The following is a 13,045-nucleotide window of genomic DNA, read 5'->3' as shown; positions in this document are numbered from 1 at the left end:
GTCCATGTTCCATTTTCAGATTGTGCATGTGGAAGGCAAGAAGAACATTGTGGCTGATGCCTTGTCAAGAAAGCCACAAATTTCAGCTGTGTCGATTCCTTATCATCATGAACTTGATGATATGAGAGAACAGTATGCAAATGATGAAGATTTTGCAAGGGTCTTCGAGCAACTAATGGATGGACAACGTCATGAACACTATCTTCTTAAAGACGGGTCCATGATGATGCATGGCAGATTGTGTGTCACAAAGCCATTGCGACGCAAAGTTATGGAAGAGAGTCATGTCCCACCGTATGCAGGGCATCGTGGTATCGATGCTACAGTTAAAGCGGTAGAGACATTCTTCTATTGGCCTACATTGAGAAGGGATGTGGATGCCTTTGTGCGAGAATGCCTAATATGCCAAAAGGTCAAGTTTGACAGGCAAAAGGCACCAGGGTTATTGCAACCACTACCTATTCCAGATAAACCATGGGAAAGTATTGCTATGGATTTTATCTTTGATCTTCCGAAAACGCAGACAGGAAATGATGGTATTTGGACCATTATTTGCAGATTCAGCAAACAGGCTCATTTTATTCCTGTCAGGAAGAAGATAAAGCCAGATCAGATGGCACGCTTGTTTATGAGCAATATTTTCAAGTATCATGGCATGCCACAGTCGATTATTAGCGACCGTGATCCACGCATGACTAGTTTGTTCTGGAAAGGCTTGTTTGAGAATATGGGTACCACGCTCAAATTCTCTTCGTCATTTCATCCTCAAACAGATGGACAGTCAGAAGAGGCAAATTCTACTGTCCTAGATCTGCTGAAGTGCTATGTGTCAGAGCATAAAGGAAAGTGGGAGCAGTATTTGCCATTGGTGGAGTATGCATACAATAATACAGTGCATTCATCAACTGGCAAGGCACCTTTTGAGATAGTTGAAGGTGGCAAGAAAGTTCCTCCCATACTGCATACAAAGGACAAGATATTTGAAGCAGATAAGTATGTTCAAGACATGGATGAAATGTACAAGAAGGTCAAAGTGGCCTTAGAAAGGACTCAGGCAAAGCAAAAGAAAGCAGCTGATCGTCACCGTCGTGAAGTGGTATATTCACTTGGTGATTGGGTGCTTTTACGCTTTGAAAAGGCAAGGTTAAAGAAGATGAAGGGCAAGGAAAGAGTGTTTCCAAAGCTCAGCATGCGTTACTATGGGCCTTTTCAAGTGTGCGACATAATCAGTGATGTTGCATATAGGCTGAAATTGCCTGACAGTTGGAAGATTCACAATGCGTTTCATGTGAGTCTTCTCAGACCCTATGTGGGTGATGTGCCAGAAGATATACCAGCTGAAGATCAGCCGGAAGTCGAGGAACTTGACGAGATCTTGGTCCCTGAACAGATTTTGGCACACAAAGAAAGGAAAGTGAAAGGCAAGGTTGCGAGGCGTTACTTGGTAAAGTTCAGAAACTATCCAACAATGGATGCTAAGTGGATGGAAGAAGGTGAACTTGCAGAGTCACCAACTGTGTTATCACTCTACCTGGAAGCCTTCGATTTGCAACCTACCTTGACCCCTTGAGTTTCAAAGCTACATGGATTGTCAGTGTGACAATGGCTTCTGAAACAAATGATGTACATGGTATTTAAAGTGAGCTCAAATGAAATACCTGTTACATGAATGTTAGAGCTGTACAGATTGTCAGTTTGGCAATTGCTCTTATGGAATGTCCAAAAGTTTGGTTAGTGCTATAGAAGTGAGTATTTCTTGTCAGTTTGTCAAGGATACAATGATTGCTTCTATTCAGGAGTACATGTGTAACTGCATTCTTAAACTGTCGGTTTGGGTATGCTCGAAAGTGTTACGGGATCCAACGTGTACTATAAGACAGTGGCAAAATGTGCAGCTACCATTTTGTCATTGGAAAGTTAGTGACTCAAAGCAATGGCAGAGTGCGAAGCTACCACTATGTCATTGGGACAGGGTTCACACGCAGGCAATACATGAGTCGACGAGGTGTTGAATACACCAGGGTTGACAATGAGCATGTATGTGTCGTATATGTGTCGACAGGTGTTGAATACATCAGTGTTGACAGTAAGCATGTACGACATAGATGCAAACGAGGACGTTTGAGATTTCAAGAGGGGGGTATGTCACCAGCGTGTGACTACTATCTATCCTTTTTGTTGATTTCTTTCTTATTATCTATTTACTTTCACTTTTTGGAAACACCCCTCGGGAAATCTAACTGCCCTGCATTGCATAGCTAGTGTGGAACTGTCCAGAGGGAGTCCAGGCCTGAGGGCAAGAGAGCACTAAGGTTGGACAAGGACTATGGTTAGCCAAGTGGGGTCATTGACTAGCCAAAGTGGAATCCTTTGCTACAGAGGCTACATTTCAGTTTTGGATGTGGCCACAGTGTACAAAGAGGGTCGGATGACCTAGAAAGATATAATGGCAGCATCTCCTAAAATTTAGGGAACTGCTATTTTGGGACCTGAAAATGTCTTCGCGTCATTACGTGCAGTTTGACATGGGGATCATTTTGTTACTCTGTGGCCAAGTCAACAGAGGCTGCAGGTGAGATATTTTTAGACCCGAGGGTCTAAAGCGGGAAAATGCACAAATGAGTGACACTTGGCACTTTGAGGCCAGTTTACTACTTATAGAGAAGGCAAAAACGTGATTTATAGCTGGGAGGCTCATTTTGCAAGTCTCTGTCACAGGTTAAGAGCTATGGAGTGCTTGCTTTCCCTCTTATGCACAGTGCGGTGCCAGGAGTGATGCCCTGCACGCTACGCACTGCCCTCTCTCTCCCCTTTGGCAGTATGTTATGCCCCTCTAGTGGGCTCTTCATTTGACCAATGTACAGTTGTGTGGGTTCATGCGCGATTGCCGAGGCAAGAGCCTCTTGCACAGGTACTGGATTAGCTAGCGGCTAATCCCCCCTGCAGGTACAGGTGAATTCGGAGAGGTTTCACGCCAGAAATCTCGTCCGATTCAAAGGGCAAGTAGCCCTACAGGTGCGGGAGCTCGAGGACTTGCTAGGGATGCGACCGGCACGCGAAACGGAGCCCGAAACAGTGAATTACAGCCTGCTGTGTATTTTTGCAGGTTTAGGGTTTTGGCCCTAAACGGACCCTAATACCCCCAGGAGGTTCGGGGACGCAAGGGGACCGCTGTACAGGCGATCTGGCGTATTTTCAGGGCTGAAAACAGAGAATTCAGCGTGCTGCAGATTCTCGCCAGGTTTTGCAAAGTGCCCGTATGCGTCGGGAAAGTCAGTCAATGCGTGGGAATACTGACCGTGAAGGGTTCTAGTACAGTTATGCTGCCGAAATCGGGCTGGAACAGTGGAAATTCAGCCGAGTTTGTGCGGGGCAGCTTGTAGGAACCACAGCGTTTATTCCCTCTTTTGAACAATAAAGAAATACCGAAAGGGGCGCCTAAGTTAGGGGCCAATCTGGTGTCTGTCTACTCATACAGGTGCAATCTAGCAGCCTGTATCCCTTTCCCCTTTGTTGTGTCTTGAAAGTACAGGTAAAATAGACGACTAATAATGGGTGAAAGCTAAATCAAGGTTTAAAGTAAAGTCTACCGCCCTTTTTGGATTGAACAGGCCGGTTTCACAGGTAACCCTAGACCAATCATCCAAGTTTTGCTTGCACCTGAGCGTCCATATTAGCACTCTACTTTCTTAGTAGAATTGAGAAGTTTAGGAATTGCATAGAGGGGGAAAGGAATCCTAAATGAGTATCAAAACCGTTTCCCATATTTGGTCAATTCTAATGTAGTTTGAATATATTGATGTGATTTCATCATGAAAGGTTCTATTATTGAGGCTAAGAATATCATCCATGTATCGAAAGGTATGAGTAAAAAGGGAAAGATTGTGGCTGATATTTTTGTTTTCCATGGTTTTAGGAACCCATTTATACTCTAGGTATAGGTTGCACATAAGGGGTGAGAAGGAAAATCCCATTGGAATGCCAAGGCTTTGGTTATAGCAATAGCCACCAAAACGTGCAGAACAATTATCAAGAAGCCATGAAATAAAGTTATATAGCTTATTCTCACCAAAGTGAGTGATATGTGTTAAGTTAGTCTTTTTTATCCATGTGGGTTTATTTGCAAGAGAAATGTGAGAAAGACCTCTCAATTTAGCATTGCTAAATGCGATCTTGATAATTTTTTCCAAATTGTTTTTTTAACCCAATATCACTTTTCTCTCTCTCTCTCTCTCTCTCTCTCTCTCTCTCTCTCTCTCTCTCTCCCCCCGTGCGGAGCATAGAGGCAGTGTGTCTGTGTAGGATGACGAGCTAGGACAAGTCATTCAACCAAGCAGAGGGCAGCTCTCCACCTCCTAGCAATCTGTTCCATGCAATCGTTGCTTGTATAGCAGCCCTCCTATGTTCTCCTCTTATGCAAGAGGCGGGGCAGACAAAGCGGTGGAGCAAAAGGCAAGTGCTATTGTGTGGGAGAAAAGGGGTGGAAGGGGGCAACAGAGACGGGTTAATTTATGGAATCTCTTGAGAGCTTCGGTCTTAATAATGGGGTCTTTTTAGACTTGCCTACGGCTTTACCATTATTGAGCCATAAGAAGCTCAAAAGGAGCTATCCCTTGGCAATTCTGCTATGTAAGACCCACCCCACTACTCTCTATAATTAACCAATTCAAGTTGTGGGTGTAAATACTTAAGTGCTTATTTTCAAACGCTAATAGGAGTAGCAACTAAGGTTTTGAATTGCCAAAGAATACACTGAGTAAACACATAAGTATAATTAGCATGGCTGGCAATAACCAAGAGAGTAGAATGAACATTGATAACTTTGATTTTGCACATGAAGGTGCTAATGATGATGCCCCCATGTTTATCAATTATCTTGTTACTAGGTTGCATCAAGCTATGGGCAACCGTACTTTGCAAGACAAAGTTACTCAACAGCGTCGTGCTAATGGGATTTCCCTTTCTCTCCCAGAGGAGAGAGAGCTTATGAGGCCTCTTGATAAGACCCCCAAAAGAAGACTCTCTCCCATACGAGAGGAGGAATCCAAAGAGAAAGAAACTAATGAATCCCTAAGTTCCTCTGAAGATGTGGCTCCAGGAAGAAGACGGTCTAGACGATTACCAACTCCTCCCATGAGGAAACGGCCAACACACAGTCCTCCTTGTCACTTTGAAAGGGAAGAGAGGAAACAAAGGAAGAAAAGTTCAAGAAAGAGGTCACCCTCTTCTCCTTCTTCTCCACCTTCCTCCTCTCCCAACGAAAGCTATGGCTATTCTCCTAGAGAATACAAGAGGGGAGGACATCGCAAATCATACCTTGCATGGCGAAGATCACAAAATCTCAAGAAGTTCAAAGAGGGAGGAAAGAGTATCTCTTTTCCCACCTATGATGGCACCTTTGGTGCCACCGACAAAGTATTGGCCTTCATCCAACAATTTGATGCGGCGAGGGCTTCACGGATTCCTCCAAGCTACACCATGTAGCTACGCACTTCCAAAAATTGGTTCGTCAATGGTGGGCTAGCCTTCGTGGAAACAATGAAGCCCCAAAGACATGGAAAACTCTACGAGTTTCCATCATGAAGCAATTCCTTGCAAGTGATGCAAAGGACAAGTACTTATCGAATGGAGCAGTTTGAAGCTTCGCTCACATGAGTCTATTCACAAATATGTGGACAAGTTTTGGGATTTACATCTCAAGGCTATCGTCTTCCAAAAGATAGACACTGCCGAGCAAAAGCACAAAATTTGTGCAGGATTACTTGAAATGGCCGAGTATGTGAACTGCCAACGGCATGGTTGTATGACCGAAGTAATCCACCACACCATGGTTGCTTCCCGCATCAATTTTCAACAAGGGGCTAGACGGAATATCAAGCCCATGGAAAACAAATACAAACTTATGCAAAGGGGAAAACCAATGTCCAAAAGTCTTCCCAAGGCACTTTCTACAACAACAACAACAACAATAGGTCCAAGGAGAAGGATTTTACAAAGGTAAAAACAAACTCTCTCATGAACAACTTGAAGCTATTTGTAAGGACCATAAATGTTTTAAGTGTGGGGAGCAAGGACATGTCTATCATTCTTGTTGGAATTAGGGTTGCAGAGAAACGCACACAGCTTGGAGAAGACGAAGGAAGCTCAAGGCACACAATAGAGAGTGTGTTACTTAGAATGCAATGGAAAGATAGATAGCCCTAGAGTGATGGGCGTATATATAATGCTCGGGGGGAAAAACCTCCTAAAGAGGGACAAAATGCCCTGGCGGTCCTAGTGTGTTCACACACATCACTACCACATGTATATAGTAACAAATCCCCCCTGGAGTGATGCGGTGAACGAGAGCTGGCACATGTATAAAGGGAAGTGCCATGCCGTGAGGACATGATCAGTCCACAAAGGGGAGTAAGCCCAAAGCTTTGCAGAAAGCTTCAAGCTTCTCACGAGACAATGCCTTTGTGAAAAGATCTGCAAGGTTGTCCTGTGTTGGCACATAAGCCAAGCTGATCTCTCCTGCTAAGAGCCTCTCCCTGACATAGTGGTAATGCACCTCAATGTGCTTTATGCGAGCAGGAAAGACTGGGTTCCTCGCAACTTCCAATGCACTCTGACTATGAGTGTAGATAGTGTTGGCAGTGTCCTGTCCAACACCCAAATCAGCCATAAGGTGTCTGAGCCATACACACTCAAACATAGCTGTGAAGAATGCCCTGTACTCAGCCTCACAACTCAAAGTGGCCACAGCAGGTTTCTTCTTGCTCAACCATGATATACATGAACTGCCAAGCATGAAACAAAAACCACTTGTGGACACTCACGTGTCAAAACAACCAGCCCAATCCGAGTCCGAAAAATCATGTAAGTCTGGCAGTAATGATCCCCCCTTGGGATAAAACAAGACAAGATGTAAAGTGCCACTAAGGTAGCGGAAAATCCTCTTGACAGCCTACCACTGCTTAGACCCTGGGCTATGCATAAATCTGCTGACATATGAGACTGCAAACTCAATATCCGGCTTGTGTTGCATAGATAAATGAGGCAGCCAACAGCACTTTGATAAATAGTGACATCAGCAGGATCGCCAGCATCATGTAGACTCAACTTCAAACCTGTTTCCATGGGAGTGGCAATAGGTTTGCAATCCTCAAGTCCAAACTTACATAGCAATGTCTTTATGTAACTTTTCTGACACAAGGCAATACCACCATCACATTGCTTAAATTGTATACCCAAGTAATGATGCAACAACCCCAAATATTTCATCTTGAAAGTAGCATTCAATTCAGTCTTAAATTCAGCAATATGTCTCTCATTTTGTCTAGTGATCAACAAATCATCGACATAAAGAACCACAATGAGAAGTACATCACCCTCACGCTTTACATACAATGTGCTTTCTGTTGGACTGTTGCGAAAGCCTCGTTTAACTAAATGAGTGTTAACTTTCTCATACCAAGCACGAGGAGATTGCTTCAACCCATACAAATCCTTCTTACATCTGCACACTTTGTCCTCTTGTCCTTTTATGTTTTATGACAAAACCGCGAGGCTGCGTTACATAAACTTCCTCAAATATGTCACCATTCAAGAAAGCAGTAACAATGTCTGATTGATGTACATCCCAACCAAAATGAGCTGCCAATGCACATAGAAAACACAGAGTAGTCATACGACAACTGGGAGCAAAAGTCTCTTCATAATCTATGCCTTTTTTATGTGCATAACCCTTTGCAACAAGTCAAGCCTTATGGCGATCGATCTCACCATTTGGCTGGCGTTTCAACTTGTAAACCCACTTCATACCAATGGCCTTTTTGCAAAGAGGCAAATCACATAAAGTCCATGTGCCATTTTCTATAAGTGCATCATATTCTGATTGCATGGCAATCATCCAATTTTTTGAATTTTGTGCTTCATCAAAAGACACAGGCTCCTATACATCATGTAAGCTAGACAAAGCCAAAGCATAACAATCTGATGCATAAGATGCATGGCAAGAGCTTGAACGAGTACGACTAGACAAAGGTGCATCCAATTTACTATCACGCAAAGTGTGCACCAGCCATTTTGGCATACCTCTAGCTTGCTCATTTTCAGCCCTTTCCTCATCAAGTACATCATGTACATCTGCATCAGTAATAGGCTAATCTGTAACATTTTCAGAAACCCCCATAGGCTGTACATTTGCCTCATTGGAAATTACATTCGTATTTCCACCACTGAAAAGAGGCAACAAAGTGTCGTAAATGTCCTTTGAGCTTACATTACTGTCTCTAGTACATGACAGCAAGGGCTAAACAGAATCTTCCACAAACACTACATCCCGTAAAACCAGAATACACTTTGTTTGAGGATGATATAACCTGTAACCTTTGCTTTCAGCACTATAACCAACAAAAATACATTTACAACCTTATCATCCAATTTTTTGCGCTGTGTTTGTGGCACCAAAGCATATGCCAAACAGCCAAAAGCACGCATGTGCTCAATAGAAGTCTTTCTATCATGCCATGCTTCATATGGAGTAATAGACTGCAAAGCTTTCATAGGACATCTGTTAAGTACATAAGTGGCACACATGATGGCCTCAAGCCAAAAAAAATGCGGCAAAGCTTGACTTTTGACCATACATCGTGCCATTTTCGTCAGTGACCTTTTTTTCCTCTCAGCAACACCATTTTCCTGAGGCGTATCAGGAACATTACATTGGTGTTTTATCCCACCACTATCCAGAAATGCATTAAATTCATGAGACATATACTCCCCCAATCGATCGGAACGGAGGGTGCCCATAGTACATTTCGAGACATTTTCATCCATAGCCAAAAATTGTTTGAAGCACATAAAAACTTCAGACTTCGCTTTAAGCGGAAATACCCATGCATGCCTGGAGTAATCATCAATGAAAGTCACGAAGTACAGGTAATTGCCCAAGGACGGAGTTTGCATGGGCCCACAAACATTACTTTGCAAGCTGCAACCTGCATGTGGCCCGAACTGAACCATCCTTTGGAAACTTAGAACGCTGCATCTTACCCAAAATACAGCCTTCACAAACATGTTTGACAGGTGCTTCAAGAGGCGACAAAGAAGCAACCATATCAGATTTCTGCAAACGCAGCAAACTGGCAAAATTCAAATGACCAAAACGTGCATGCCAAAGTTTTGCATCTGAAATAATCCTTGAATCTGCACCAGCATTTGCAAAATTTTTTCCACACTTGTCATACAAAGTAAGCTTATACAGCCCACAACACAAAAGGCCAGATGCAACAATTTTATCACCAAAACTGAGATCATGCATTGTACATCTGTCATCCACAAATTTGACTACAAGTCCAAGTCTAGCAAGTGCGGATACAGATAAGAGATTCTTCTTGATCCCAGGTACATAAAGTGTATCAACAAGTGTGAAGGAACTGCCATTTGCAGTAGTAAGCACAATCTTTCCAACTCCTTGAATCGGATAAGAGGCATTGTTGGCACAAGTGACTGAATTCCCATGAGGGACAGACTCGAGAGAGGTAAAAAATTCACGATGTGAAGTAATGTGCGCACCACTATCGAAATACCACACATGTGAATCCGCAGCAACTGACAAGCATGCATCATGGACAGTAGGATTGTAAGTGCACTCTGCGCTAAAAGCCCATTCTGCATCAACATCAACATCACAGTCTCCTTTCACAGAAGACTCAATAATGGCTTCATTTGTAGTGGAACCACCCTTTTTCTTCTTAGCCTCTTTGGCCTTCAACTTAGGACACGACTTGATCAAGTGATCATTAGCTTTACAATAATGGCAACGCATCTTCTTTTTGCCCTTATGACCAGAATTGCCAAACGAAGTGCTGCTAGCAGAAGCATTATGAACAGAAGTTTTGCCACTCGCGGCATAACCATAAGAAGTGGATGCATTGTTGTTATCACCCTTTCTTTGAGAAGCAATAAAATCCTATTCAACTGCACACTATCTAGTCATGTTTTTTCTTGGAAGTGACTCTTGCAACAGCAATGTGCATAATGCATCAAACTTGACAACTTCTGGATTTCCTTGGGTCATAAGTCTCCAAGTACTAGCAAAAGTCTGGTAAGAATCTGGTAAGGCATCAAGAACAGTCTGCACAAGGGAACTGTCTGAAATGACTTCACCTGCAGAAATAAGCTGCTCATTGATATCCTTGACACTAGCAAGGAAAGTGTCCATATCATCTTCCTCATGCATAATCTTTGACTCCAGCTCTTTATGCAGCAAAGCAATTTTAGCCTCATTGCGACTTGCATAAAGACCAGCCAAAATATCCCAAGCCTGTTTTGCCGATTTTGCTGAACAGATGTGAGGAACAATGGTGCACTTCACAGACAACGCAATCAATGCATGAGTTTGTGCATCCTTTACATCCCAACAAGCTTGTTCTGCCGTAGGCAAAAGAACTCTAATAGTAGCAATCCTTGCAGCAAGACCTGCAACATCCTCAACATCGCCTACATCCTCAGAACCAGGACGTACATCAATGCCCTGCACAATATTCCCGATGCCCTTTGATACAAGAACGTGTTGCATCATATAAGCCCACATAGGCTAATTGTCCCCATCCAACCTATCCTCAGCAACAAACATCTTGAACACCTCTGTGTTGTTAATGTCAGCCATGGTAAATACTGCACCTGATGTGAAAACTGCCCGAAATTAGGAGAAACGGAGCGAGAACAACACGTGCTATATGGCACAAACTGTAGAAGATTGTAAGGTACCTGTTTTGCAGAACACGACACTGACAAAAATTCTGCACAAAATGACGAAATAGCATGTGCAGCACTGCTTGCAGTGGAAACAGAGGCCGAAATGAGCCCAAAATGCGAACGCTCGCGAAAGTTCACTGCAATCAGAGAAAGTGAGAAGGCATGTGCTGGAGCAGCTAGCGACTAAGCTCGGGAGGATGCAACCTGCCCTGATACCAATTGTTGGAATTAGGGTTTCAGAGAAACGCACACAGCTTGGAGAAGACGAAGGAAGCTCAAGGCACACAATAGTGAGTGTGTTACTTAGTATGCAATGGAAAGATAGATAGCCCTAGAGTGATGGGCGTATATATAATGTTCGGGGGAGAAAACCTCCTAAAGAGGGAAAAAATGCCCTGGCGGTCCTAGTGTGTTCACACACATCACTACCACATGTATATGGTAACAGTTCTTGCCCCCAAGAAAAATGCTCGCAATGAGACTCCTAGGGCTTCCACCATCGAAGCTCCAAAAGAGGATGCTCATTGCAAAGGGTCATCTCTCTCCTATGCTTGGGGAAAGGTAAGGGAGCATGATGCTTTCATCTTGTTTGACCCTGGCTCTACTCACAAATTCATATCAACAGAGTTGGCCACCCAGTTGGGCATTCAAGCTTTCGTGATGGGAGATATTGTAACAGCTGACACAGCTTTCAAGGGACAACAAGCCTCTGTTGCTCCCTTGATTTTGGAAAGTTGAGCTTCATGTCCAAAGCTATGTCAAAAAAGAAAAAAAATTCATCTCTCCTCTCCAACATGAGGATGCTATCCTAGGGGCACCATGGTTTGATTACATGGCTTCCAACATAAAGTTCCCTGAAAGGAGAATCTACTTCACCTACAGGGGAAAGAACATGTATGTAGATGCTAATGAGTCTGGTCGTACTATACCACTTGTAAAGTCACCAGCTTTTGATAAGTTAATGAAAAGCTCAATTTTTGCTTACATGATTTTTGTCAAAGAATCCATTAATGACACTAATGATTTATCAAATGAAAATGGTAGGAATCAAGAAGAGTTAGACTTGTCTACTTTTCTAAATGGATTCCAATATGTTTTGATTGATGATATCCCTATGGACTTACCTCCAAAATGAGGGGATGATCACCATCGAATTGAGCTCCTACCAAGAAGCTCACTGCTTAAAACAAGCCTCCTTATCGAGTTTCCTAAGCTCAACAAGAGGAGATCATAAGGCAAGTACAAGAATTGGTAGACAAAGAGATGGTGAGGCCTAGCTCCTCTCCGTTTTGTTATCCAGTCCTTTTAGTGCAAAAGAAAGATGGTACATACCGTATTTGTGTGGACTATCGAGCACTAAACCATATCACTATCAATAACAGATTTCTCGTGTCTCGGGTAGAAGATCTGTTTGATAAGCTACAAGGCTCTACCTACTTAAGTAGGATTGACCTTAAAAGTAGCTATCATCAAATAAGGATAGTGGATGAAGATATCCTAAAGATCGTGTTTCGTACAACGTTTGATCTTTATGAATATCTAGTCATGCCTTTTGGCTTGAACAATGCACCAGCCACATTCAATCGTTTGATGGAGAAAATATTTAGAACCTACCGCAATTTCACTGGAGTGTTCTTTGATGATATCATCATCTACTCCAAGTCCTTGGAGGAACACAAGCAACATCTCCAAGTGATTTTTCAAGCATTGAGGAGAACAAGATTTTTCTCAACCAAAAGAAAAGCCAATTTTTCCTTCAAGAGATTCAATACTTAGATCATATTATCTCTCAAGATGGTATCTGTATGGATCCATCAAATTTAGAGGTAATAAAAGCATGGCCTAATCCAAGGAATCTACATGAGCTAAGAAGCTTTATTGGTATGCGTGCATACTATAGACGCTTCATAGCAAAATTTTCTCAAATAGCAGGACCATTACATGACTTAACAAAGAAGAACGATAAGTATTCATGGACTGCTAAGGAGCAAAATTCTTTTGACAAGCTCAAAGAGAAGCTTACCTCTCAACCACTCCTCATGCTTTCGGATCTCTCAAAGCCGTTTGAGGTCCAATGTGATGCTTGTGGTGATTGCCTTGAAGCAGTCTTGCTTCAAGAAGGGCATGCCATAGCATATGAGAGCTGAAGGCTCAATACGGATGAACGGGTCTTGGGTATTTATGAGAAAGAGTTTTTAGTTGTTCTACATGTCCTATACACATGGAAGCACTATTTATTGGGGACTCCATTTATTTTACAAACAGACCACCAAAGTCTCAAGTACTTCATGACGCAAAC

The sequence above is a fragment of the Adiantum capillus-veneris genome, chromosome 27 (genome assembly GCF_014529385.1).
Source record: "Adiantum capillus-veneris isolate H3 chromosome 27, ASM1452938v2, whole genome shotgun sequence".
NCBI classification, from domain to species: Eukaryota; Viridiplantae; Streptophyta; class Polypodiopsida; order Polypodiales; family Pteridaceae; genus Adiantum; species Adiantum capillus-veneris.
Note: the sequence above shows the minus strand (reverse complement) of the source record.